Source organism: Leucoraja erinacea, unplaced genomic scaffold (assembly GCF_028641065.1).
Source record: "Leucoraja erinacea ecotype New England unplaced genomic scaffold, Leri_hhj_1 Leri_73S, whole genome shotgun sequence".
In the NCBI taxonomy this organism is placed as follows: domain Eukaryota; kingdom Metazoa; phylum Chordata; class Chondrichthyes; order Rajiformes; family Rajidae; genus Leucoraja; species Leucoraja erinaceus.
In genome coordinates this window covers 349,302-374,741 of record NW_026576663.1, presented here as the reverse complement: position 1 = coordinate 374,741, position 25,440 = coordinate 349,302, and the positions used below count along the sequence as shown (strand labels likewise).

The following is a 25,440-nucleotide window of genomic DNA, read 5'->3' as shown; positions in this document are numbered from 1 at the left end:
TTGCTTAATAAGGCCCTGGATCACAAAAATCAACCTTCCTGTCGACTCAGTTAAATTATCCAATCTTAACTTCTGTAATGACTGGACCCTTTGCGCTGTGACCAGCGCCATAAGCATTACCATTTTCATAGTGAGATAGTTGAGTGGTAATGCCGTAGCCGGTGACCAATTCCGTAACATGGTTAGAACTACGCTCACATCCCAAATTTGGCTATATCTAGCCCTTGGTGGGTTTGTGTTAAAAATGCCTCGTAGCAGTTTTATTACTAGAGGATGTGAGCCGACACCCTGTCTTTCTGTGCCTTCCCATAAATAACTGGACAAGGCACTCCTAGCACTATTGACCGTGCTGTAACTGAGTCCTTCATAGTGCAGGCTTGTGAGGAATTCTAGGACAGCTGGAATATCCATCTTTCTGTGGTCTAGATTGTTATCCAGGCAGTATTTAGTCCATTTCTTGATATGACATATATATTGTTTTTGAGTCGAAAGTCTCTGTGCTGCTGTGATCATGTCCACAGTTCTATCAGATAAACCCATATGCCGAAATGGTTCCTTCAGAGTCTACAAACCAATAAATTGAGATAATTATGGCAAGGATGGCTGTCCCCAGTCACCGGATGCACCAGCAACTGAGGACTATGTCTTAAAATAATATATGGTGTAAGCACCAAATCCTGCAGCACCGAAAACCATGGTTGGGTAGGCCAATCAGGTACTATGAGAATCCCAGATGCCGAGTCTAGCTGAATTTTCCGTAGTACCCGATTGATGAGGCAGAAAGGAGGAAATGCATAAATGAACCATTTCCCCCAGTGCAAAGAGAATGCATCTGTAGCTTCTGCCTCAGGGTCTGGTTCCCATGATATATACCTTGGTAACTGATGATTTAACCTGGATGCAAAAAGATCAATATCCGGCCTTCCGTACTTTGCTGTAATATCAGCAAATATCGTTCTGTCTAACATCCATTCCGTATTTTCATTAAATTTTCGTGACCTGATGTCTGCCACTGAATTAAGTATCCCTGGTAGATACGTAGCCGATAACCAAATATTCCTTTGGATACACCATTCCCAAATATGGTTTGCCAATTCATCACAGGATGTTGATATATTTCCACCCATATGATTTATATATGCCACCACCGTGGTATTGTCTATCTGCAATCCAACATACTGGTTAATCATTCCCGAGCAATAAGATTTTAAACCATAAAAAGCACTCAACATTTCTAAGTAATTTATACCCTTAGTGGTAAGTAGGTTAGTTTCCTGTAAATTCCATCTCCCTCCAGAGCTCGAGATGGTATCCGTTGCTCCCCAACCCAGTGCACTGGCATCTGTTTGTAATACCACAGATGGGTTAGGAATAACTATTGGGTTGGAGCTATATATAACATTTTGTTCCCACCATTGTAGTTCTTTTATAGCTCTTATTGTTAGCTCCATAGGCCTATCAAAATGGCCTCTATTAATTTTTAGTGCTCTAATTTTTTCTCTCTGTAAATTTTGGTAATGCAATCGTCCGAATTGAATGGCAGGAAACGTGGCTATAATTTTCCCAATAATCCTGGCTACCCGTCTAATGGATGGTTTAACAGTATTAATAAGCTCTGTGCAATCCTTTTGGAACTCAGTGGCTTTCCCTATAGGTAAAGTCACTAACATATCAAGTGTGTTAATGGTGAACCCTAAGTAATCAATATTAGTAGCAGGTGTTAATCTTGACTTAATTGGATGGATAATGAATCCCAGCTGTTCCATCAATTGTCTTGTGGCAACCACTGCTCTACTAGCCAATTCATAAGTTTTCCCCACAATCAAGATATCATCCAAATATGCCATCATTCTATAGTTTTGTTGTCTAAGAAATGCCAAAGCTGGTTTAAGAATTTTTGTGAATAATCTAGGGGCTGACGTTAGCCCGTTTGGTAGCGCCTTGTATTGCCAAAGCTGACCCATCCAATTAAATTTCAAAAACCGTCTGTGTTCGTCTCTGATGGGTACCGTATAGTAAGCATCTTGCAGATCGATACTTGCCATAAAGTAGCCTGCCGACACTAGCTCTGTAGCAGTACTAAAAGTATCCATTTTAAAATGAGCATATTGTACAAACTTATTAAGTGTTGATAAATCAATAATTATCCGGCAACCCCCATCTTTCTTATGTCTAATAAATATATTTGAGACAAATTCCTGTTGTTCATGTTTGGTTTTCTCAATTACTCCTTTAGTGAACAACCTTTGTATTTCAATTTTAGCTTTAGCTCTGTCTAATTTGGTAAGCATATACGTTCTGTCCGGTGTATGTTGTACTGGAGGTTCTTGTATGTGTATAAACTCTATAAGATATCCCTTAATACTGCTAAGGATATACCTATCCACAGTTAACTTACACCATGCTTCCAAATGAAATTGCAACCTCCCTCCAAGTTCTGTGCTCCTTATTAATTTTTGAGGCACAGACCCACCTACCTCCATGGTTATCGGTGGTGTTACTTTCTTGGTCTTAACCGAGGTTGCGGAGGCCCTTGAGGTTGAAAGTGGGGTAAATGTTGAAGTGGAGGCTTCCGCATTTTCCATTGTGGGCGTCCCGGGCCAACCCCTAAAAAAGGACGCTGTTGCTGGTTACCTCTGGCCTCTCTCCAATTTTTCGTACTATAAATATTAGTACTTGCTTTTTTAGTCGTCCCATAAGGATGATATCGTTTTCCGAAATATCCTTTGGTCGCTTTTATTAGGCCCAAAGTTTTGGCCTCTTCTTCCAAATCTTTGACCTGTTTTGATAGGTCACCCCCAAACAACAAATGTTGAGGTTTTATGACTTTCTGCTTGCACAGGATTGCAAATTTTGGATCTAACGCTGGCTGAATAGCACCTTTCCTGATGTTGTTCAGTTCAAATTGAACATTGCAAAACAGTGCTAAAGCGTCTTTCATGTCATTTGACATATCCACATTCTCCAGCATACGGGCCAAAGCTGTTATACCCGCCGAGAGTCCTTTCAGAGCGTTCTGTATTTTGATATCTAGACTCCGGATATCCTGCCCCACGTGTCTCCAAATGCTTCGGTTCACCCTGGGTACATTCAGAGCCGCACAATTTCGCGGAGGTAAATGTCTTGCCCATACCTCAGCTAAGGTATTAGTTTGCAGGTGATGGGTCGTCATATAATCAATGCTGGCAGCCATCCTGGCCTCTAGGTCTTTTCCAGTTTGTTCTTGCTGGAAATATTTGCCCACCATGTCCAGCAACTGTGTTCCCTCATCCTCCATATGGGAACGTGGCTCTGACTCTTGTTCAGAGTCTGAGTCAGGCAGCCCTTGAACACCCTCTTCAGATGAAGATGATATGTCCAGCAGCCTTTTCTGGCAATGCTCTGAGGGACTTACACCTGTGTCTGTGCGGCTTTTATCCATTTTCTGGAGCCTGACACTATGGAGATGTTCCTCCCATAACCGCTCCAGCCGACTTTCGTGCTCTCCCGCACTGGTCGCTCGCGGGTGTTTATTTTTAGCCCACCGCTCCTGCCGACTTTCGTGCCCTCGGGCACTAGTCGCACGCGGTTTAAATCGCAACTCGTCGCCATGCCTACCGGCTCTGGTTGCTCCCGGCCGCTGCAAATGCCGTTGTTCGCCGTCCCAGTACTCCTCCGAACAGCTAGATGACGGCCCCACATGCTGCAGCCACTCGTACTGTTTTCCGAGCTCTGCAGATGCGGTCGCTGCCGGCTGCTCTATGCCCTGCAGCTGGTCATCATCACTGCTATACAAGTAAGTATTTACCGGCGATTTTTCGGGCTCCCTTTCACAGTGAGAAGTTTTGCGTTTTGCCTTCCCGCCCGGTCTAGAATTAGTTTTTCTCGGCGCGGGGTTTGAATCTGGCACAGCTGGCTCAACGCAAACTGCCTGTGCCGTCGGCTGCTGCTGCGGGTCCCCGGCACCTTTACCGCCGACATCCTGCAGCTTCTTCACAGCCTTTCTGCGTCCTTTGTCCATTCCTAAAAACGGTGAAAAAATGCAGAATCACTTACCTGCCGTCCACCGGCTTTTTAACTCTCCCGCTCAAGGGGACGTCCTCCCCAGGTCCGACACGTTGAATGCGTGTATGCGATATGACACGCATGCGCCGTAAGCGGGGTTCTTCACGAAGTCACTCACGTGACTCCGAAGTAAAATCATTAATTTATAGAGCAATGGAGCAATTCTATTGTAATGGAGCAATTCTATTGATGGATGATCGAGCCACTGGGGTTGGAAGGGACCTAGGACACGATAAGGTTGGAAGGCAGGACATTACGGAGGAACACAGGACAAGGCAGTAAAGGGCTTTGAAAACAGAATGAGAATTTTAGAACTGAATCTTCTTAATTGAGAGCCATTGTGAGCTAGCAAGTGACAAATTGCGTTAGATAGATTAGAACAATTTGGTTGATCTGAAGTTTCTAGAGGTTAAAATGAAGGAGGCTGGCAGCAGTCTGTCATAAATTAAACCTACTTTCAATTTGAAATCTAAAAAATGTGAATACAAAATATTTTGCAGAGTGAGCAAAGACTGTTCTTTTATATTTTTAGGATCTGACAATTTATTGTTCATCCCTAATTGCCTGCTGGAAGCAACGAGCTGCCGAAGTGAAGAGTCACTGTCTTAAACTGTTACACTGGGAGTTCAAGGATTTAGACCGCTTTCAATGAAGGACTGTGATGGAAAAAACCCATCAGATGATTGAAATCTGAAATAAAAACAGAAAGTACCTTCAAAGGACAGGTAGCACTAGTGGAAGAGAAATAGAGCAAATACTCGGCTTGAAGAACCTTCATCAGAACTGGGAAAGAGACACGTTTGTTTTAAATTGCAAAGCAAAATGGATAGGACACAGGGAATTTCCATGATTGGCCAAGGTCAGGGTCACCGTAAGGAAGAGGGAGAGGGGGAGAGAGGGAGAGAGGGAGAGAGGGAGAGAGGGAGAGAGGGAGGGAGAGGGAGAGAGAGGAGAGAGGGAGAGCGCTAGCTTGGAGGAAAACCTGCCGCTGGTGAATAACTGAAAATAATATAACTCTGGCCCAGTTGAAGTCGCGGCAACATAAGGAGATGCTTCCTTGTTTATGAACAATGCAAGGTATATGGTAAAACATCCACCCGGGAATTAGATTGTGTAGTCCTGTTTTTATTTTTCAGAGCTATATAATTATGTTAACTTTGGAGTGAAACAGGTTTCTGAATTATTTCATGCTAAGAGGTATGATTGAGGAATTTGTTACCCAGTATTGTTCAGCAAGTTTGGGAATGGTACGTTTGACTCCACATGCACAGAGAACCTGCACTTGCTTCCAATTAGAGAGGTAAATACCATTTGTCAGTAAAATCCAGGACAATCTTATTTCGCTTTGAAGATGCCTCTTCAGGATAAACTAATTACATATCTACCCAGTTTTTCCCCAACTCAAACTTGAACAATTTGAAACTTATTGGTTCCAAAAGATAAAAGGCACTTTGTAAGATGATTCCCAGAAAGGAACATATTTACGACCTGTCACCTCTTTTCCACTCTCCACAGATGCTGCCTGACCTGCTAACTGTTTCCATCATTTTCTAGTTTTATTTTAGATTTCTAGCTTCTTTAGACTTTTTAGCTTTTTGATATTTTAAATTATGTTTCCATTTAATTTAAAAAATGTGTCTAGGCATATTAACATATTTCAGTCTTTAATGTATTTATACTTGACTAAACTCAACTGTTAGAGAGTAGCTAAAAAAACTGTTAGTTATTGATATGTACTCTAATCAGTGTGGTGATTGTCATAGGTTTAGGCTTTTTTTTTCCCAAAAGGATTTTAGAACCTGTCTGAGGTGTCAAAAAAATGTTATCCTCGCTGGGCAGAAGTGCTAGATTTGAAAATCATGCTAGGCATGAGTATATATAGTGGGGTGGCATTGTTACACAGTTTTTACACCCCACTCAATTATCTTTTCTAATTTACTTCAATTGCTTCACAAGAGGCCATGGTATATAATGAAATATGGAAGCTAAGGTGTGTGTAATTTTCCATATATGATATACTGGATGTGTAACACTTGCTCACAGTACCACAACCATGCAGCACATGAGCAAAATCATTGGTGTTCATTCACATTTTTGAAAATAGGTAAAAATAAATTAAGCTAAAAAGGATGAAATACCTAATTATACTTAAAATATATGAGAATTGGCTTTGTTTGAAATGAAATGCTTCTGCTGTGTAAAAGGTTTTGCAGTGCTAATCTGCGGCAGGTATGATCACACAAGCAGCAATGAGAAAAATGCCCTGGAAATAGCTTCTGTGATGTTGATCAGACTTTACTGGTTTTATCTTGTACCAAACGTTTTTCCCTTATCATGCACCTGTACACTGTGAATGGCTCGATTATAATCATGTATTATATTCCGCTGACTGGTGAGCATGCAACAAAAGCTTTTTACTGTACCTCAGTACATGTGACAATAAATTAAACTGAACTGATTGAAAGAAAAATGTTGACTAGGACATTGGGTGAATCCATTACTTTGCAAATAGAGCCATTGGATTTCTTTAACATTGACATTATGGGGAGTCAGATTTTAATGGAAAACAGAACATACGCCTTATTGGACACCTTCAGTATTATAGACAGAGTCACACAGCATCATAACAGATCCTTCAGCCCAACTTGCTCATGCCCCATCTATACTAGTCCCACCTGCCCACTTTTGGCCCATATCCCTCTAAACATTACCTATCCATGAACCTGTCCAAATGCAATTTAAATGTTAGATTGACTGGTCAACTCTGTGGATTAGGAAAAACATCCTTTTGATATAGACACATAAATGCTGCCATTGAATTAAATGTGATGTGTGTGGAAATAACATTCATAAAGTAACAAAATTAACAGATTAACAAATCAAATTAATAATCTCTACTGCTAATAATAACAGTTACTGGAACTCTGTAAAAATTATATCATTGCTGCACAAAGATCAGAAATGAGTTGAAATCCTTTACTAGCCAAGGCATTGAAAATAAGTTGTAAGGTTTTACTAGATCTATAATCCAAGTTGGGTCACAGCTTGAGTACTGGGTACAGCTTTGGTCACCATATTGCAGTAAGGATGTGAGTACCATATAACATATAACAATTACAGCATGGAAACAGGCCATCTCGGCCCTACAAGTCCGTGCCGAACAATTATTTTCCCTTAGTCCCACCTGCCTGCACTCATACCATAACCCTCCATTCCCTTCTCATCCATATGCCTATCCAATTTATTTTTAAATGATACCAACAAACCTGCCTCCACCACTTCCACTGGAAGCTCATTCCACACCGCTACCACTCTCTGAGTAAAGAAGTTCCCCCTCAACTTCTGTCCCTTAATTCTGAAGTAATGTCCTCTTGTTTGAATCTTCCCTATTCTCAAAGGGAAAAGCTTGTCCACATCAACTCTGTCTATCCCTCTCATCATTTTAAAGACCTCTATCAAGTCCCCCTTAACCTTCTGCGCTCCAGAGAATAAAGACCTAACTTATTCAACCTTTCTCTGTAACTTAGTTGTTGAAACCCAGGCAACATTCTAGTAAATCTCCTCTGTACTCTCACTATTTTGTTGACATCCTTCCTATAATTGGGCAACCGAAATTGTACGCCATACTCCAGATTTGGTCTCACCAATGCTTTGTACAATTTTAACATTACATCCCAGCTTCTATACTCAATGTTCTGATTTATAAAGGCTAGCATACCAAAAGCTTTCTTTACCACCCTATCTATATGAGATTCCACCTTCAAGGAACTATGCACAGTTATTCCCAGATCCCTCTGTTCAACTGCATTCTTCAATTCCCTACCATTTACCATGTACGTCCTATTTTGATTTGTCCTGCCAAGGTGTAGCACCTCACATTTATCAGCATTAAACTCCATCTGCCATCTTTCAGCCCATTTTTCCAAATGGCCTAAATCACTCTGTAGACTTTGGAAATCCTCTTCATTATCCACAACACCCCCTATCTTGGTATCATCTGCATACTTACTAATCCAATTTACCACACCTTCATCCAGATCATTGATGCACATGACAAACAACAAAGGACCCAACACAGATCCCTGAGGCACCCCACTAGTCACCTGCCTCCAACCCGACAAACAACCATCCACCATTACCCTCTGGCTTCTCCCATTCAGCCACTGTTGAATCCATCTTGCTATTCCTGCATTTATACCCAACAGTTGAACCTTCTTAACCAACCTTCCATGAGGAACCTTGTCAAAGGCCTTACTAAAGTCCATATAGACAACATCCACTGCTTTACCCTCGTCAATTTCCCTAGTAACCTCTTCAAAAATTCAAGAAGATTAGTCAAACATGACCTTCCAGGCACAAATCCACGTTGACTGTTCCTAAACAGACCCTGTTTATCTAGATGCTTATATATATTATCTCTAAGTATCTTTTCCATTAATTTGCCCACCACTGGTCAAACTAACAGGTCTATAATTGCTAGGTTTACTCTTAGAACCCTTTTTAAACAATGGAACAACATGCGCAGTACGCCAATCCTCGGGGACTGTTCCTGTTTCTAATGACATTTGAAATATTTCTGTCATAGCCCCGGCTATTTCTACACTAACTTCCCTCAATGTCCTAGGGAATATTCTGTCAGGACTTGGAGACTTATCCACTTTTATATTTTTCAAAAGTATCAGCACTTCTTTTACTTTGAAACTCATAGTATCCATAACTACTCTACTAGTTTCCCTTACCTCACATAATTCAATATCCTTCTCCTTGGTGAATACCGAAGAAAGGAAATTGTTCAATACGCTGGGGAGGATAGAGACCGCCACCCGACCCGTGGAGCTGGAGACCACCACCCGACCCGTGGAGCTGGAGACCACCACCCGACCCGGGGAGCTGGAGAACGCCACACGACCCGTGGAGCTGGAGACCACCACCGGACCCGTGGAGCTGGAGACCACCACCTGACCCGGGGAGCTGGAGACCACCACCCGACCCGTGGAGCTGGAGACCACCACCCGACCCGTGGAGCTGGAGAACGCCACCCGACCCGTGGAGCTGGAGACCACCACCCGACCCGTGGAGCTGGAGAACGCCAGGTAAGCCCCGGGGCTGGAGACCATCAGCAGAGCCGCGGGGCTGAAGACCGCCTGCGGAGTAACGCAGACGCGGAGCAACGGAGCGGCAGAACACCAGCGCGCACCAAGCCAGCTCGGCCCACCAGAAGCACCAACAGACGGCGACGGGTACGAAAACACCGCCGGGGACGCAGAGGTGGTTTAAAGGCCAGGTTAGAGCTAGCCCCACACAGGGCAGCGATTCCTAGCCTTTTCCTCGCCAACGTGCGCTCACTGGCAAACAAAATGGATGAACTCCGGCTAAGGATCACCTCCCACAACCGGATCAAGGACTGCAACATCTTGATCTTCACTGAAACTTGGCTCAACACTGACGTTCCTGACAGCGCCATCCAGCTATCGGGCGTCATTTACTCCGAGCGGACAGGACATCAGACTCTGGTAAGACCAGAGGGGGGGGGGTCTGTGCATTTATGTAAACAAAGCATGGTGCACGGACTCCACCATCATCGAGAGTCACTGCTCAGCTAACCTTGAATTCCTCTTGGTTAGATGCAGACCGTTCTATCTGCCCAGAGAGTTCACCTCCACTGTTGTGACTGCAGCCTATATCCCTCCTGATGCTAATGCCAAGCTTGCAATGAAAGAGCTGCATACTGCCATTAGCAAACAACAGACGCACAACCCCGAGGCAGCCTTCATTGTTGCGGGTGACTTCAATCACTCCAACCTGAAGACTGTACTCCCCAAATTCCACCAACATGTATCCTTCCCCACTAGAGTAGACAAGACACTGGACAAAGTCTACACCAATATGGCTGAAGCTTACAAAGCCATCCCCCTCCCCCACCTTGGTCAGTCTGATCACGTCTCATTGTTCCTGCTCCCTAAGTACTCCCCACTCATCAGACGGGTTAAACCAACTGTAAGGACAGTTAAAGTCTGGTCAGAGGAAGTGGACTTCACACTTCAGCAGTGTTTTGGAAACACTGACTGGAAGGCGTTTGCAGCCCAGGCCACCCTTGACTCTCACACGGACATTGATTCCTATACATCCTCTGTTCTGGACTTTATAAACTCCACCACCAATAGTGTCACCTCCCTCAAACAGGTGACCATATACCCGAATCAGAAGCCATGGATGAACAGCGAGGTCAGGCTACTGCTGAAAGCACGGGACACCGCTTTCAGGTCAGGCGATGCTCGAGCCTACAGTTCATCCAGGGCTAACCTGAAGAGGGGCATCAGGAAGGCCAAGCACTGCCATAAGCTCAGGATTGAGGAGCACTTCAACAACAACTCCGACCCCCGACGCATGTGGCAAGGCATCCAGGCCATCACGGACTACAGACCCTCCAACATCACCCCCACATCCAGCGACGCCTCCTTCCTTGAGGAGCTTAATCACTTCTATGGCCGCTTCGACAGGGACAATCTAGAGACAGCCATCAAGGCTGTGCTACCTGCCGATCACCAACCCCTCACACTCACCCCCTACGACGTGTACGTGGCACTGAGTAGGACTAATGCACGTAAGGCTGCTGGCCCTGACGGCATCCCCGGGCGCGTGCTCAGTGCCTGTGCTGCGCAGCTGACAGACGTCTGGACTGACATCTTCAACCTGTCACTTGCCCAAGCAGTTGTCCCCACTTGCCTTAAAGCCACCTCCATCGTGCCAGTGCCAAAACACTCCACTGCGGCAAGCCTCAACGACTTCCGCCCAGTTGCACTTACCCCCATCATCACCAAGTGCTTCGAGAGGCTGGTCCTGGCACAGCTCAAAAGCTGCCTACCCCCCACACTGGATCCCTATCAGTTTGCCTACCGCAAGAACAGGAGTACAGAGGATGCCATCTCAACGGCACTTCACTCCGCCCTCTCCCACCTTGACAACAGAGACACTTATGTAAGAATGCTGTTCATCGATTACAGCTCAGCATTCAACACCATTATTCCATCAAAACTGATCACCAAACTCGGTAACCTGGGCATCGACCCCTCCCTCTGCAACTGGATACTGGACTTTCTAACCAACAGACCCCAGTCTGTGAGGTTAGACAAGCACACCTCTTCAACCCTCACCCTGAACACCGGCGTTCCTCAGGGCTGTGTGCTGAGCCCCCTCCTCTACTCCCTCTTCACCTATGACTGCACACCTGTACATGGTACTAACACCATCATCAAGTATGCAGATGATACAACGGTGATTGGCCTCATCAGCAACAACGATGAGGTGGCCTACAGGGAGGAGGTCCAGCACTTAGCAGCATGGTGCGCTGACAACAACCTGGCCCTTAACTCCAAGAAGACCAAGGAGCTCATTGTAGACTTCAGGAAGTCCAGAGGCGGCACGCACACCCCCATCCACATTAACGGGACGGAGGTGGAACGTGTTTCTAGCTTCAGGTTCCTGGGAGTCAACATCTCCGATGACCTCTCTTGGACCCACAATACCTCTACTCTGATCAAGAAGGCTCATCAGCGTCTCTTCTTCCTGAAGAAGGTCCATCTGTCTCCTCAGATCCTGGTGAACTTCTACCGCTGCACCATCGAGAGCATCCTTACCAACTGCATCACAGTATGGTATGGCAACTGCTCTGTCTCCGACCGGAAGGCATTGCAGAGGGTGGTGAAAATTGCCCAACGCATCACCGGTTCCACGCTCCCCTCCATTGAGTCTGTCCAAAGCAAGCGCTGTCTGCGGAGGGCGCTCAGCATCGCCAAGGACTGCTCTCACCCCAACCATGGACTGTTTACCCTCCTACCATCCGGGAGGCGCTACAGGTCTCTCCGTTGCCGAACCAGCAGGTCGAGGAACAGCTTCTTTCCGGCGGCTGTCACTCTACTAAACAACGTACCTCGGTGGCTGCCAATCACCCCCCCCCCCCCCCCCCCCCCCGGACACTTATTATTATTTTTTTTTTTAATTCAAATCGTTTGCTATGTCGCTTTTCAAGGGAGATGCTAAATGCATTTCGTTGTCTCTGTACTGTACACTGACAATGACAATTAAAATTGAATCTGAATCTGAATCTGAATCTGAGAGGACACTCACAGAAGCCAAGAAGGTGGATGGGATGTCAGGGTTCTTTCTTGTGGAACAGAAGAGACAGAGGGAAGCTGTAGACACAGCTGTAGAGTAAACAGAGTAGATGGGAAGGACCCATGTTCTCAGCAGAAGGGCCAAAAACGAGATTTAAAGTAATTGGCCCAAGGATTAGAGGGGAGATGTGGAAAAATAAATTCCTCCCCGAATGTGTTAGGGGTCTGGAATTCATTGGTGGAAAGGCCAGTATTTGCAGAAAGACTCACCATATTTCAGAGTATTTGGATAACCACATGAAGACTGCGACCTGCAGAATTACAGCACATGTGCTGGAAGGAAGAACACACTGGGTTGTGACTGGGTCTACCTCTGTTAGAAATGCTGGGCTGAACTGCATCCTTTCAGTTGTACTTTCTCTGTGATTATATTGTACGTGAAGGAGGCCAATCAGCCCATCTTGTCCATCCTATGTAGAAAGCCTGCTATTTTCTATCAAATTATCCAACCGCTTTCTGAGTCTTTCCAGAGATCTAGTTCAATATACACTCTGAATTAACCAGTGTTTAATGAGAATATCCATTCTGACATCAGTACTGAATGTTTATCAATCTGTGCATGTGTTGCCTTGATCTGCTGCCATGGTTTAATTTTAAATGATGCTTAGGATTAACTTCTTCCATTACTCTTTATACTTTTATACACTCTCTGAAGCCTCCTTCTAGTACTGAAGATTTTTTTCCTCCGTAACTTTTCTTTGATTTCGGTCCTCTGACTTCATGAATAAGCCTGCTGGCTCCCTCTGGCCAGAACTTTGATGTTTCATTTACACTACAACGACTAGAACTGAATGCACTAACCATGTTAGAGCCTCACCAGAGCAGGATACTACGTCAACAGGACAGCACCCAAATTCACCTGTGATTTACAAGTAGTGATTTAGTATTTCATTTTGTTCTCTTTCACATTTGATTCTTCATAATATCTGGAAAGTTTACGGTGTAGCGTTGTTTCTGGGTCACTTGCAATCCAAAGTACACAATTATTTAAATCTCATACAATCATAGAAAGATTGCAGCACAGAAGGAGGCTGCCCAGCCCATGAAGTTTGGAGATGCTCTCTACAAGAGCAAATCAATTAGCCCCATACCCAACTCTCTTCTCAGTACTCTGTAATTGTTTGGTTACTATTGAATATTTGACCACTCCCTCTGAATGGCACATTGAATCTACCTCCACTAGTTCTCCTGGCAGTGTATTCCTGATCCAAGCCATTTGCTGCTCAAAAATGTTTCTCTTCACAACACTTTTTGTTCTTTCGCCAGACTTTCTTTCTGTCCTCTGCTTCCTAATCTTTCCCATGGGAACCTCTGCCTAGACTCATCATGATTTAAAATATTGCTATCAAATCCTTTCCCAGGCTCCTCTGTTCAAACAAAACATTAGCTTCTCTCATTGATCAATGTGACTCAAATTGCTCATCGCTAAAATCATTCTCAGAAATTTCCACTACACCCTTTGAGGCATATAAAATTGATTGAGGCATATAAAAGCCTTAACTGTGCACAGCCTTATAACAACATTGGAAACAACTTCAAGGAACTGCCAGTAGGAGATCCACTCTATGTAAATGCAAATCTATCGAATAGCAGAGCAGTGACCCAAGTTGCTCCTCACTGACAGGAAATTCCTGTCCATTATTTTTATCACCAATTCTAAAAAATTCACAACTGTTTTACTGACATAAACTATCATTCACAATTGTTTTACTGACACAAACCACATTGATGTTAAAGTCTGCATTAAATCCATCCATCTTTAAAAGCGATTGTCTTATCTCATTATGTATGCATTTGCTGAATAGTAGCTGCTACCCTGAGTTTACACTCAACTCCAATTACATTCTTACCTACATTTTCTCCATATTATTTCTACTGCCTGCTTATCGTCTCGGCCCGAAACGTCACCAAACTGACATGCTGAGCTACTCCAGTTTTTTGTATCTCTCATTGTATCTCTTCTCATCATTTAATGATTTCATGCTTATTTATTGGAGCTATTGCTTTCCATCTGCCATCTTTCCTATCTTTCCCATAACATACCTTATAACATAGGCATGTTTATTTCTTGTCCTTGACTCTCAGAAAATCAGTACCGGTAACACTTTAGTTGCCAGGTAACGATCCAGACATACATTTGTCGGAGCAGGCTCAAGTTAAACAGATCATGTTCTACATGATACCCGTGACATTAGTCTTCAATTAATTATTTATGGTGTATTCAATTTTAGAGGATCAGAATTATCAAAATATACAATTTATTTGAAGCAAGAGATATTAGTAGGCCCCATCAAGGGCTAATGGAAAAATCTATGTGTGGAACCAGGGCTCCTAAATGAATACGTCTCATCTGTAGTAGCCAGTGAGAAGGATGTGCATTATGAAGAGTTAGGGAAGTAAATTCTAATATTCTAATATTCTGGAACATGTCAGTATAGTGGAAGTTTGGGAGATATTAAGATGGATAAATACCAGGGCCTGTCAGAATCTATTCGTGGATGCTTGGGGAAGTAAGGGAGGAGATTGCTGGAATTCTTCTGGATATTTTTGCAGCTTCGTTAGCCATGGATGAGGTATCAGAAGAAAGGAGGAGTGCTATTGTAATTCCCTTATTCAAAAAGGGTAGTAGGAATCAGCCATGAAATTACAGGTTAGTGAGCACTAATCCAATCCAATCAACCTTTATTGTCATTTTGCAAGCAACAGTTGTACAGTGCAAAATGAAAAGACGTTTCCCGGGGAATTTACATATCTACAATAGGGAAATTATTGGAAGCAATTCACTTAGAAAGTCAAAGTTCTAGCAAAATCCGATAATACATAGTACTATCCATATCTGTAAACAGCTGAAACTCAGTCTTAAATTGAGAAACATGTCTCTCCTTCTTCCTATTGCAAATAATCCCTCACTTAAACCGTCTAATTTAGATGCGGTGTTTGTTCAATGGAAGAATCTGGGAATCAATACTGTGGGAGACCTCTATCAGAAGGGGACTCTCTCCTCTTTTCAAGAACTGCAGGAGAAATACGACTTGAATGCCAATAATTTTTTTAGATATCTCCAACTCCAAGATTACGTGAAAACATATACACTAGATATATTAGACGATTCTTTGAATAGACATGCCGATACAAGTAAGTTGATATCTTACATTTATAACACCCTTCTAAATATTGACACTCCACCTTCTGAGATTTATAGGCGAGCATGGGAGGACGAGTTGAGTTTACCCATTTCGAAAGATATATGGGATGAAAGCCTACAATACATACACTACTGTTCTTTAAATGCCAGGCATTGCCTGATACAATTTAAAGTATTGCATAGGTTATACTATTCAAAGACCAAATTGAACAAGATCTCCCCAACTATCACTCCTCTTTGTGATAAGTGTCACTTTCAAGAAGCCACCCTAACTCATACTTTTGTATCCTGTGTAAAAATACAAAACTTCTGGAGGGAAATATTCAATATTATTTCTAAACCACTTAAAACTCAATTGGAGCCAGATCCAAAAATAATATTAGGAATGTCAGAGGGCTGCCCTAATCTAGCAATATTTCAAAGACGCTTCCTTGACTATGGTTTAATTACTGCGAAAATACGCATACTTAAATTCTAGAAAAAGATAACAGTCCCCACAGTGAAGATGTGGATCACAGAAATGACCGAGACACTACATCTAGAAAAAAATAAGGCTCGTCTCGACTGACAAACCAGATCAAATTTCAAAAATATGGTCTCCTTTTATTGAATTTCTTCAACAACATAATGGTTGAACACAAACTCAAAACCGATGCTAGGGTCGGGTGAGCGGGCGTATGGAAGCGTAGTGGGATATATCACCGCTTCTTTTACACCTTCGTTAGTTCTGGGGTTTTTCTTTTTTCTTTTCTTTTCTTTCCCTTTTTCATTTTTACCGATCTAGTTATTAATTCATAAAATGTTAAAACTGAAGCAGTACGAAAATTGTATAACTGTTATGTCAATCATTTTCTTTTTGTACAATTGCTTCTCACAAAAATTAAATTAAAAAAAAAACAACTCAAAGTTCTGCCTCACAAATCCGATTAAGTTTTTTTGAGAGGCAACTAATGAAGGCAGTATAATGGATGTGATTTACGTAGACTTTAGCAAGGCTTTTGACAAAGTCCCACAATGTAGGCTGGTCCAGAAAATTATGCCACATTAGATCCAAAATGGATCCCAAATTAGCTTGGTGATAGGAAGGAGAGCGTAATAGTGAAGGGGTGTTTTTCTGACTGGAGTTCTATAACCAGTGGTGTACCCCAGTGATCAGTGATGGGTTCTTTGTCGTTTGTCATATAGTTCCCCCAACCTGGGGTATCCAGGAGCTATGGTCATAGTCTCAAAATTATGAATTTTGCCAGTTAGGAATGAGGTGAAGAATTGTCTTCATCATAGGTTATCAAATCTTTGGAAGCCTCTATCCAGTATGGAGGTACATCAGCTGAGTATATTAACTGATGCGCTTTTTGAATATGAAGGGAATCAAGTTATAACTATAGCGCTTGTTTGCCCTCTACTTGAGCTGCGCCCCAGGTTCGTAAACTTTAATTCCCTTATAGGTGTTAGTTAACCCTTAATTTAAGTATTTATGCTCTCTTTTAATTTGGACAATAGGGCACCTTTAATTTCAATATTAAATGGTATACCTTACTGTAGAAACAGTTAAAATAAATCAACTGACAACTATGTTCCAATGAATTACCTTCACATTTAGAAACATAGAAATTAGGTGCAGGAGTAGGCAATTCGGCCCTTCGAGCCTGCACCGCCATTCAATATGATCATGGCTGATCATCCAACTCAGTATCCCATACCTGCCTTCTCTCCATACCCCCTGATCCCCTTAGCCACAAGGGCCACAACTAACTCCCTCTTAAATATAGCCAATGAACTGGCCTCAACTACCCTCTGCGGCAGAGAGTTCCAGAGATTCACCACTCTCTGTGAAAAAAGTACTTCTCATCTCGGTTTTTAAAGGATTTCCCCCTTATCCTTAAGCTGTGACCCCTTGTCCTGGACTTCCCTAACATCGGGAACAATCTTCCTGCATCTAGCCTGTCCAACCCCTTAAGAATTTTGTAAGTTTCTATAAGATCCCCTCTCAGTCTCCTAAATTCTAGAGAGTATAAACCAAGTCTATCCAGTCTTTCTTCATAAGACAGTCCTGACATCCCAGGAATCAGTCTGGTGAACCTTCTCTGCACTCCCTCTATGGCAATAATGTCCTTCCTTAGATTTGGAGACCAAAACTGTACACAATACTCCAGGTGTGGTCTCACCAAGACCCTGTACAACTGCAGTAGAACCTCCCTGCTCCTATACTCAAATCCTTTTGCTATTAATATTTATTCTATTAATTAAAATAAAAAATATGTTGGTCAGGGAAATACAAAATAAAATATCAATAACCAAAAATATGGTGTTTTACTGGTGTTTCTCACAGATATTCAAACACACCACTCAATAAATCAATCTTTTATAGTACCTTTATGCATAATTACTATGTCGGCCCACACACTCACTCACACAAGCCGGCAACATGAAAAACAAAACAAGAATAACCCCACGTTGCAGGCCTGGTCGAAGCTGGAGAGCGTCGCGGCCAAATACAGTTGAAGCCGACAAGCAGAAGCTCACAAAATGGCGGGCGAAAGGCACGTTGCTGGTGATGACGGCTGGCGGGCAAATGGCGAGCTGCTGGCGAGTTGGCTGACCAGAGAGGACCCCATGTGGCAGAAATCTTCCTTCTCCCTCGTTGTCTCCAGGGCTCAGCTAACCGCTGCTCTCACGCTCCCCGTAATCACAAAGTCCAAACAGCGACAGTCTTTAATCCACACCTCCGAGCTGAAGGGGTAGCAGCTAGGCTACGGCTAACTATGCTAATGACGGAAGGCAGCGGCAGAGGAAAAGTCTTTGTGCTCAGCAAGCCGCTGCAGCTCACAGTCCAATAGCCACATTCTCTGTAAAAGTCTTTATCTTACCTCACCACGAGGAAAGATATTTAAACTGTTTACTGACCGAGTAGGACAGTCCAAACTTATTTTTCTCAGTCTCTGTTCTTCGTATTTCTCTCTGCTCCGCCCGCGGACTTCCTCTGGACTTCTTCTGTCTCTCCTCGGTTCACCGATTACCCACAATCCCCAGCTCCCGCCCCCAAACCAATCACCATACAGGAAAAATGATTTAACTCATTAACAACAAATTAAATGCATTTAAATCCATCCACATAGGTTGTATGCTGTTTACCACACATGTTCACCAAGTACACTGCAGAAAACTATTTAAAGGGGCAGTAGTGCATATCAATGTGAACCAGCTAATAACATCAAAACACATATTCACAGCAAAACTTATATAAATCTCTTATTAAGAAAAACTAATGAAATAGTCATGGATATGAAGTTGCACAGTGCTACATAACCATATAACAATTACAGCACGGAAACAGGCCATCTCGGCCCTTGTAGTCCGTGCCGAACACTTATTCTCTCCTAGTCCCATCTACCTGCACTCAGACCATAACCCTCCATTCCTTTCCCATCCATATAACTATCCAATTTATTTTTAAATGATAAAATCAAACCTGCCTCCACCACCTCCACTGGAAGCTCATTCCACACAGCTACCACTCTCTGAGTAAAGAAGTCCCCCCTCATGTTACCCCTAAACTTCTGTCCCTTAATTCTCAAGTCATGTCATCTTGTTTGAATCTTCCCTACTCTCAGTGGGAAAAGCTTATCCAGTCAACTCTGCCTATCCCTCTCATCATTTTAAAAACCTCTATCAAGTCCCCCCTTAACCTTCTGCGCTGCAAAGAATAAAGACCTAACTTGTTCAACCTTTCAAGTTATATGGGGTTAGTGCTGTATGGTACCACAGAGGGAAAAGATCAGCCTTTGTAATTTTGAATGCAGGTACAATGGGAAAAGTGTCCTGCCGCTGTATCTACTTAATGCACTACTATGACATTGGATACACTATTTTCCTAAGTGTTCAGCTCATGGCATGATAACTGAAATAAGCCAGAGTATTACATACACTAAAATATTCAGACAATAACACCTTTATCATTATATTAGTGATAAGGTAATAAATAGACTTTCTACGATGTTACATAAAAATAACAACCCTCAGAAGGGCATAAACACTCTGCTTCTGTTAGAGCTTGTGTAGAAGTGAGTAAACATATGCACCTGGAACTAATCCTAATCTCCAATTTATGACGTCTATTCTTTTTCCTCCTTTTCTTCTGCTCATTTGATTTGCTTTTTTCAAACTTAAAAACATAATAATTCTGAAGATTTTAATCCCCTGATTTGGTCTCATTAAAACTGTCTTCTTTACATGCAACATGCACTTTAAAATTATAATAATTTTAACTTACAATATTTCTCCATGTCATTGTAAATTAACAACACCATAGGAAGATTTACTCTCATGACAACCTGACAAAAATGTGAAAGGTTCCATATGATCAGCTTTGCAATTGATATTTTTTTTTTAAATAGGCACGATGAGCAGGTAAATCCTGTTATTATTATTTGTTAAAATTCTTAAATACTTTTTTTTATTGATGTTTCAGTCACCAAAGGTTTGCCAATCGACAGTTAAAAAATCTAAATTACCTAGCTAATTTGTGAGGTATTTCATATATGTGAAACCAAACTATCTCTTAACTGTGGAAGATGAAATTCATACGTGAGAAAATCATCAATTTTTTGAAGAAATTTAATAACTAATTTATAACAAGAAGAAAATGTTTAAAGAACCTTAATTACCTCATTGAATTTAAAGTGTGCAGCCCTGATATAATGCAATAGAAATATGTCAAGAAAATAACAATGAAACTATGCAACATTACCATAGTTAGGAAATCAATATTTTAGATTAATTTTAGTTCAAAGTCAACTCCATTTTATTTTTTGATTTTTCATGTTAATGTTATGGTTAAAGATCACTGATATTTGATATCATATAAATATGCTGTTGATGGTACTAATAGATATAATATTGCACTTTAAGTATTGAAACATTTTATTGTTTTGTGGGTTTAGAGGTATCACAACTCACGAAAGTATCTGGAGACCCATCCTGTGTAATAGAGTATGCCTGCATATGCTGGAGGTCTTGGTAAATTTAATCAAGACTCTCAATCACTGTTTTACAATTTTTTGTAATACATCTTTAAAATAATATTCTGCCAGTTTTAGATGCTGGAAGAAAATGAAATTGAGCAGACTATAAACTGACAGGCACATTTATTTATCATGTAAACAGAATTGAACAATGTATTTACTACTTTAATCAATATTCTCAAAATGTTGGAAACATAAAAGAAACTGTTACACACAAAATTATCTAACAGAGACCATAACTGTGTCTCTCATTGTTATATTAGCTCATCAGGTGTTATCATATCATACCTTGATGCCTCAGCAAATTTGAATAGTAATTAATGAATGTTAACAATTTGTGCAGGTAGAATTCAAGGACATGACCACATGTAATTACACCAATGACAGTGCCTACCGTGTGCGGACGTGGCATTGAAGGACGAGAAGCTGAAGCAAAGAAGTGGAAGCCAAATAACCAAATGGAAACAAAGCCGAAACGCCAAATAACCGAAAGTGTACGAAGCCGAAACGCCAACTAACCAAAACTCACCAGCCGCGGGGTGGGTGGGTGAATCATTCGGTGTGAGTGACGGGGGGGTTATGGCGGTGCATCGCGGTCAGTGACTCTGGGTGGGTGGAGGGACCAGCCTGTCCCACACCTCTGCTCCACCTGGCGCTACCTACACATGGCCCGTCACAGTGCGGCCGCACGGGGGAGACGAGACAGAGGGTGGCCGTGGCAGTGGGAAAGTGGGGGTTGCCCCGAGGGATGCGCTCCTTCGGCTGCTTACATACAACTTGGTGCTCGGGTTCAGAGTGCCCAGTCATCTATGGCTTGTGTGGGAAAATAACCCCCACCCTCCCGTCTCCATCGGCCAGTGATGTGATGGACATGGGGGTCGGGACCAATCACTGACAAGCCTCGCCTCGGCCCCACCCCCCCGCTTTTAGGCATCTCGCCGTGTCGGTTAGTTTGCTTTTAGGCGCTCCCCCCACCCTTTTGATTAGTTGGCCTTTTGGCTTCGTACGTTTTCGGTTATTTGACGTTTCGGCTTAGTTTCCATTCGGTTATTTGGCTTCCGCTTCTTTGCTTTGACTTCTCGTTCTTCGACGCCACGTCCGGGTACCGTGCCTACAACAAATGTTGACATGCCTGATTATCTTTTAATTTTTTAGGAGTAATGCCAAGATTAATTTTAATATTTAAGTTCAATTATTTACTTTTTACAATTTCTACAAAGCCATTGTTTACACGGCATGTGTAAACAAAAATATTTCATTTGTTTACATTCTAAATACTGCAAAAATTTACAGAAAACTGTGTTGCTACTATGAGCATTTCTCATTTGCTGAAATGTGAATGGAAGATATTTAAATCCAAAGATAACAAGATAAAATTCATAATTGACTGTCAGCTGCGCATAATTCAATCTGTTAATTTGCATTAATTAATATATTATCAATGAAAGACAATTCTTGCATAATATAAATGGCCATTGAAAATTTGGGTATGGAGGTTAACTTGCTACAGACAAATTTCTCTTAATAAAGTAAAATGTGTGGAAATTGTGTTATCTGAGATCTTTAAAGTGGGAGTGGTTTTCTTAAGTTGATCCCTTAAGCATTGAAGAATGCAATTGAATGATTGACACATTAAATCCATATTGAACTTAATTACAGTTAGTCCTATAGAAAATCTTTAAATGAACTATGCACGATAAAGTTAAATTATAAATACTTTGAAAATAATTCAGGAGATAATTAGTAAAAAGTATTTGCCTGTTAATGTGGACAATTTACTTGCATAGTGTTTGGCCAAGAACATGTTCTTTAAATGAAAGATTATTGTTTCGACAAATCTAAAGCATATTGGTCTACACGTCGGCTCCAGCTACAGATATTGTGTCAAATAAAAGTACCAGGAAGTAAAAATAAAACCAAGCATCATCATGTGGAAGCATAAGGTTGACATTTGCCAATCTGAATATTGTTTTTAAAATCACATTAAATGTATTAATTTGCATCACCATCCCCATTCTTTAATGATGTCAATGTAATTTTTAATTTGCTTGGTATATGATGTGTAAAGATGAAGTGGTCGATTGGATGAACTGTACATTTGTCCAGTTTGAACAAACCTTTGCAATTTAAGAAATGTTTATGTAATAGTGCAATAGTAGATTATATTTTTTCATTCATCTGCAATATTTCTTGTATAAGAGTTTCACTGAAGGCAAGGATTCTTAATGAAGTTCCAATAAAAATAAGATAAATATCTCCATACTTACAACAGGGAAGTTTTGTTCCAATTGTATAGAATGTTGGTAAGGCCATATACCTTCAATTATGGTTTTGGTTCCCATACCTAAGAAAGGATTTAGTATTGAATGCAGTTCAAAGTAGATTCACCAAGCTTATTTCTGGGATGTGAGGATTATCCCGTTTGAGAGGGGCTAAACAGATTTTGTCTGTAATATTTGGAATTTAGAAGGAGTGCTTTTATTGAAACATTTGATCTTAAGGGAGTGTGACAAGTGGAAGAGACTCCAAGGGAAGACCCAGTTAAGGAGGTTGTCATTTAAACCAAAATATGTAGACATTTCTTCTGACAGAGGATACTTATCTCGACGTTTTGTCCTCCTATAACTGTGGAGGCTGAGTCACAAGAAGAATTTAAAGTGGAGGTGCTAAATTTGGAAGATCTGAGATATAATGTAGAAACAGGTCCTTCCACCCATTGAGTCCATAACGACCATTGGTCGCCCTGCACAACAGTTCCACGTTATTCCACTTTCACATTCGATGCACTAGGGGCAATTTACAGAAGCTAATTAATGTACACATCTTCACGTGTTTCGAATGTGGGAGGAAACCGGGGCACCCGGAGAAAAACCTACGCGGTCACAGGGAAAACGTATAAACTCCTCACACACAGCGCCCTTAGTTAGGATCAAACCCGCGTCTCTGGCTGGGAGGCAGCAACTCTACCATTGATATTGATAACTTTATTTTTTACCAAAAGCTAGATATTATCTATTTGGTTTTAAATCATGTTAATGTGAATATAATTTCCTGGAAAGGATTTGAGGCATCATCATTGGGTGAGGAGATGCTTTTGGGAGATTTTCGCTATGTCTGTGCAGTCTTCCGCATTTAAGAGTATACTATCGGAAATGTTTTCTTTCGCGATCGTAGGCGAAACATCAGTTAAAGATATAAATCTAATTGAATTCAGTACTCGTTATTTTTCATTTGAAGTTCTATCAGAACGAATAACATCATCTTTATTGATGTATTCATATGGAAAACATGACTTATCATAACATTATAAAGCAGCCATTTGCATCAAATTTAGCAAACGAGAGATGTATCTAAAAGTTCAAAATGTTTTAACGAAATTTTCCGTTGATGATTAAGATGAATTCCGTAGCATTATTATAAAACTAAGAATGCGGACAAAATCGTAATTGACAAACGTTGTCCACCAAAACATCTTTCAATGCGGCATTAAATGTTTTAGTTTACTGGACATTTCGGTATTCTGAAACGAAACCTAACTTTCAATAAATATTTGCATTTCGTAGATGCTGATTTCATATATGCATTTCATAGATTCCCTAGTCCCACTGAGTTGCTCCAGCTATTTGAGCATACCTGCATTTCATAAACCAGGGTTTGGGGTATTTGACGGTGTTTCATATTGAAAAGTATGTAAGTGATACGAGGTATTACCTATTCTCCCACTGGCAAGTAAAGTTAATGACGCCAATTGTCATTGGAAGTCGTGTTTCATTCGACTCCCAAGACAAAAACAAATCTGACTGGATGGATCTGCATTTTATACGAAACAATGTTGCAACTAACTATAACGAAATAATGTTATTGTTATAATATTTGCAGGCGGGGTGGGTACGAGTGGGACTTGCATTTTGAACATGAACTTCGTGTCACATTTGCTCTGATTTTTACTTTAAATTAAAACGTAGAAATGTTAGTTGATATCCGTTTTAAAAGTAAGTTCCTTTGGGTAATTGTTTATTTACACTTGATCAAAAATCAGGAAATTGTTGACCGAGATCAAATGACTTAAAGTAAAAATCCCCAAGTCCTGGAAGACATTTAATCTATTTTAATACTGGACGAAGGAGCAAAGGGAAACCTTCCATGGGAAATAGACTTATAACAAAGTATATTTATCAATAAACACGGTGATATTGCACTCTTCACTTATCTAAAATATAATATGGGATCATACTTATTTTTTGCAATATTAAATTAACTTCCACCATGATTCCACCAACTACCACATTCTTCAATACCCACACACTGTCGAAAATGGCCGATAATATTGGGTGCGCTCGTCTGAAAACGTGTTTTATTTCATTTTACGAGCATACAGGTCTCGTTGCTAGAAGGTACAAGACGCAGAATAAAGATTAGTTTGTAAGTTAATAGTGTGACGTAATTAATAGTTGCCATTGTCGCGCCGTGAAATCTGGAACTGAATAAACTAAGAGGTCAAAGTGTAGGATTTTTTTTTTGAAATGATACGATTAGATGTTTAGAGAATTGAAGCTCAACGCGGTGACAACAGTATTATATACCTGAATTTGCTCTCTTATTAAACCACTCTACATTGCTATGATTGCAAGAAATCAAGCATTGACCAAATGGAAGTTTCACATGAATATGAATATGATTTATTTAAAATCATGCATTCAGGATAGCATGTCTTTCATACAAACATCGAAACATCCTTTTATGTTTAATGGACAGTGTTCTCTATTATTCTGGAGGTTCTTTGAGTGTTATTGTTCATAGGCTCTTGGAGTATTATTTTTTCATACGATAGGATATATTCTCCAAAGGCAGTTAGTGCCATAAGAGACTGCGTGGGTCTAACAGACGTCAGCAAAACGTAAATTGCTCATCTACAGGAAATCCTTTAGACAGCCTCTCCCCACACAACATTGAAATCTACTGTTTCTTTTGTCACAGCAAAAAGAATTACGCAGAAACAAGTTTTGAGCTAAAACAGTATATCCTAAGCGTTAGTAATCCAGTATCCTACTGTAAA

At 41.3% G+C, this 25,440-nt stretch overlaps 1 protein-coding gene across 1 annotated transcript in view; it reads left to right on the top strand.

Moving 5' to 3' along the window:
- Positions 1-25,440, top strand: part of pde10a (phosphodiesterase 10A) — a 398,667-nt gene that overhangs the window by 103,579 nt on the left and 269,648 nt on the right. The window lies entirely within an intron of this gene.